The sequence below is a fragment of the Bison bison genome, unplaced genomic scaffold, assembly GCF_000754665.1.
Source record: "Bison bison bison isolate TAMUID 2011002044 unplaced genomic scaffold, Bison_UMD1.0 scf7180017864201, whole genome shotgun sequence".
Classification (NCBI taxonomy): Eukaryota; Metazoa; Chordata; class Mammalia; order Artiodactyla; family Bovidae; genus Bison; species Bison bison.
Genome location: NW_011494773.1, coordinates 4,639,271 through 4,644,031, shown reverse-complemented (window position 1 = coordinate 4,644,031; position 4,761 = coordinate 4,639,271). Strand labels below are relative to the sequence as shown.

Genomic DNA, 4,761 nt, shown 5'->3' with positions numbered 1-4,761 from the left:
GCCATTAATAATAGGAAAAGCAAAAAGGTGAATGTAAGTGAGGATATAGAGACAGCACATAGACAACTTTCTGAAAGTTTTCCTGTGGAGGGAACAGAAGATCAGATATAACCAGACAAAGAATTTAATTCTAAAGGAAGATACTATTAGGGTACGTTTGTATGTTTTCCGAATAGGGGTAATATAATAGAGAGGAAGAATTTTGGTGACGCAGTGAAAAAATACCTAAGTTAGTTCCACCGTGACCTTGTAATTGAGTAAAGGACCATGATGACCTTGCTTGAGTAAATGAATATCAAAACTTTCAGCAGCTGCGTCAGCTCTCCAACTCTCTGACGTTCACCTGTGTTCTGACACCTGCGTTCTGTCCCCTGGGAAGAAGACAGAGCCTTTTTAGCATTAATCAAACAATCCATGTCCATTTGAGAGGCTCTACTGTACCTTGTAGCTTTCGGGGCAGAGTCACTCTCATTTATTACTTTGTTCTTTCCACTTGAGAAGCCCCAGAGTTTCCTTTATAATTTAAGAGGACTTTTCTTAAAATCAGTTTTGGTTTCATTCCCATGCATTATACATCTTGCTAGCAATGGTCAAGCCAGATCCTTCTCCCAGGTTCCAGCAGGAGGTGGGATGGGAGGGGATCACTCGTCACCAGATATTCTTAAGTGCTTTAGGAACAGGAGTAGTCCAAGACATCCCCACCCTTGGCCTCTCCCCTGCCTCCACATGCAGCTCCCAGCAATACAACACTCCATGCTTCCACCTTTCTAGAATTGGGTTCTTTTTCCCCAATAGGTGCACGGGCAAGGGGTTGACTGGAGGAGAGACTTCAAAGCCTTGAAAACATCAGCCTCCAGCCCCCAGCCTTACCTCTTCACTCTTCTGCCTCATGAAGAAGTTGTCAGGGTTTGAATACCAGTCCAGCCACTTGCTGCTCTGACACCCCAATCCAAAGCTTCATTAAAAATCTGCCTGAAATGTAGAAGGTAGATGTTATTGCTAGAAGATGTTAAGGAAGAACTGGACATTGAGGCGTCATGTTCCATGAAGACATGGGATCTATGTTTTCAGTCAGCTGTAGTTCTGTCAAGAAGGAAGAATTTGTTGAAAGAGAAGGTTAGCAGAGGATGGAGTTGGCTTTCCTCTGCCCATATTTGAATTTGAACAGCCCTGATTTGTAAGCACCAACCCTAGTGTTTACCTTGAGACTCCCCAGTCCGGGAATCTGGTGATTACTTCCCCATGAGAAGAAGGACATATGTTATAAGGAATCAGGAAAGTGAAGGTCAAAGTGAAGTGAAGTGGAAGTCGTTCAGCCGTGTCCAGCTTTTTGTGACCCCATGGACTGTAGCCCGCCAGGCTCCTCTGTCCATGGAATTCTCCAGGCAAAAATACTGGAGTGAATTGCCATTTCCTTCTCCAGGGGATCTTCTGGACCCAGGGATTGAACCTGGGTCTCCTGCACTGCAGGCAGATTCTTTACCATCTGAGCCACCAGGGAATCCCAAGGTAGGAAGGTTAAGGTACTATTTTACCAAAATTATTGGAATAAATCCAGAACTCTATGTCACATTCCCTCCCAAAAATCTCACCTGAGGGGGAAAAAAAGAAAACACGTGACTTCGTTTGGAGAGTGAAAACATGTACTAGGTGAAAAGTCCATTGTTGCAGCCACAGGGCAAAAATCAGGCTTGATAATGATGTTCATGAAACTGTGGCATAGTAGTGCCCCAGAGGAACCTGATTAAGAGTTGAAGTTAAAAGCCAGTGGTCCCACGGGGACATATTCTGACCTGTGTGCACACTGAGGCAGTTTGGAAACATTTCTAATCTTGGGTGAGCTTAGCAACTCAGGCATCCCTAGTGATAAAAAACAATAACCCCGAGGAGAATACTAATGCTAAACTTAACTACCCTCCCCACAACTTTGCCACAAGAGAATCATCATTTATATTTTGGATATTTGTATTTCAAATAATAATTTTAGCCTAGGATAACTAATCTATGATTTACTCTGGCAACAGTAAATCCTTTATCTCCACAGTATGCATTTAGACTTGCTTAAAATATTCTGTATTCTCTCAAGATAGGCTCTTGTTTCATTGTTAACTTCTGAGGTGGCAAGAAAGAGTGATGTTTAGAACCATAATAAGAATGGCAGACAGGGGTGCAGAGATGAAAGTGACTTTCCTCTGTTGAAGAATGTTCTGAAATGCAGGGCTGGCATTTTGATTCTCAAGTAAGGGTTATGTACTCTGGTTACAGGCAGAGGTAAAACTTTCTAATTTCTCATTGTTGAAGCTGAAAGCCCATAGTATTTCTACAACACTCTAAAGGAGAATTTGGATCAACCAAGATGATACCAGTTCTAAAATGTAGCTCTGAAGCTACTTGCCATATCATCAGAACACGTAAAACAGGTTGCATATTCCTCAAGATCTCTGATAGGTCTTTGCTTATGTGGCTTTTCACTGATCAGTTAGTATCTACTTGGAAGAAGAGGCTTCCCTGATGGCTCAGATGGTAAAGAGTCTGCCCTCAATGTGCGAGACCTCAGTTAGATCCCCGAGTGGGAAAGATCCTCTGGAGAAGGAAATGGCAACCCACTCCAGCACTCTTGCCTGGAAAATTCCATGGACGGAGGAGCCTGATTGGCTACAGTCAATGGGATCACAAAGAGTCGGACACGACTGAGCTACTTCACTAGGAAGAAGGAGAAGGGAACATAAGCAGAGCAAAGGAAGTGACAAGGCAGAGAGAGGACATCACAACCAGGAATGTTACCTCTAAATGCTCTGCTTCAAAGATTTGCTTTTATTTGTCATCGGCTTCTCTTTCACTCCCAGAGAGAGTCTGTCAGAGCCTCATTTGAGACTGCTTTCAACTGTGGTTTCATGTAGAGGGCGACCTGTCAAAATCCAGTGGAGTCCATGCAATGAAATGGAGCAAACACTAGAAACTGCCAGGAGAGCAGAGGCTGCACTTTATTTCACAACCAGATGATGACAAGGAAAAACCAAAAGTCCAGGAATTCAGGCTGCCACGGGGACTCGGCAGCTAGACCCGAGGCCATGAGGCAGGACACCAGAGTTGAAGCAGACAGTGTTCCACCGGAGCTCCAGGCCAGTTGAATCATCCCGAACCATGAGATGGGAAAGACGAAAGGTCAGGTGCTCCATTTACCAGGGGCCAGGGAGAGATCGCAGTAGTCCTTGAGATTTCTTCTCCAGTGTTATTCAAGGTCAGGCAGCATCTAGAGGGCCCTAAGGGTTTCAGTAATTCTTGGAAGCGATAGCCCACGGCCCATCAGATTGAAAGCATTACTGGGCATTCAGAAGCCAATTTCCTGGGCCAGTTGCAACTCTTCACTTTATGTCCTTGAATCATGACCAATGGCTTGCCCTTCCTCTTTGGTGTTTGTACCATTCAGATATTTACTCCTTATTCTCAGGTACTCTCATGCCCTGGGTAAAGCCATTAATGAGTGAACAAATGTTTGCTGAAATGGATGTCTCTGTGTTAGATACTGAACAGGGAACACACAAGTTCGGGGCCAGAGGCTCTCCCCACAGGGCCTTTTCAATGTGCTCTGGTCATTGTAGGTTACTGTTGTTACTGTTACAAGATAAGGTAGTTGAGGGTAAATGGTGAATAAGAGGATGCAGAAGTAATAGTTACAGAAGCTCAGATTACTGATTAGACAGAGTAAAGCAATGTTGACTCACTGAGGTGCAATAAGACTATTATTGCCTATTGCACTGTTGAAGCCATCTTATTCATTAGGCTTTATGTTCTTTGCTTCCTAGAGTAGTACCTTGCTCATCTGAATATACCACATTGTATCTAGTACATTGCTTACCTTGTAGAGGCCACTCTACAAAGGTCTTTGAGCCTCTGGGCATATGATTTCCCTTTCTGAAAGCCTCTCCCAGCACCACTACTCCCTTACTCCTGACACTTTTGCTGGAATAACTCATGTCATTCAGTTTCAGGTTGGACATCACCTCCTCTGAAGGGTTTACCTAATTCTCCCTCCAGATGTTTTGGCTAGGTGTTCCTCTTCTGGTTTTCCCTGTGTCCTTGTCAAGACACTTACATCACTCACTGAATTATGTCTTCCCTTACTGCCCTGTAAACTTGTGGGCAGGAACAGGGTCTTGAGTTCATATGCCCAGAGCAATGCCTGGCTCAGAGTGGAAACTTAATAAATGCTCATTCTGTTAATGAATGAACGCATGAAAGAGTGAATGCATAAAGGAGGCATCATGAAGACACGGAGGCAGTTGCTTTGGCTGTGTTTTGAGCTCCTTTCCTGGTCTTCAGATTGGTCCCCTTCTTCTGGCAATGGGGTTCCTCTCATCTACACCCACCTGGGAGGTCTCATTGGAGTGATTTGCAAGGAAGGGGTGCAATCATCAGGGTGTTTATTGGACCATCCTCTCCCTCTAGGCTGGCTGTTACTTCACAGGAGTGGAAGACTGGGCAGGTTACAACTCACCAGTCTTCCCACTGTGACTCTCTTTCATTTCAAGCCAATTGACAAATGTGTATTGACTTTTCTCAGTGCACGTTCTCTGTTGCCCTTGGCTTAACAAAAACCTGTACAACCGTCCTCTGGTTAAATTTCTACTCTTTCCCCAACTTTACGTGTGAAGAAACTTAGTTACATAATGTGCAGGCGGTCAAGCCAGGCTAGTAACACAAATCCCTTTCGAACCAGAAGCGTCTGGGTTTACAAGCTGACAGGTTGTTGCCCTGCTG

The 4,761-nt window shown here is 44.4% G+C and overlaps 1 long non-coding RNA gene across 1 annotated transcript; it reads right to left on the bottom strand.

Annotated features, from left to right (window-relative positions):
• Positions 1 to 299: 299 nt before the first annotated feature.
• On the bottom strand, positions 300 to 2,918 carry LOC104991797. The gene is made up of 3 exons (XR_825638.1): positions 2,785 to 2,918; positions 871 to 972; positions 300 to 371 (listed from the first exon to the last, which is right to left on the bottom strand). It is a non-coding gene; the product is annotated as an uncharacterized LOC104991797 (long non-coding RNA).
• Between the last annotated feature and the right edge of the window lie 1,843 nt (positions 2,919 to 4,761).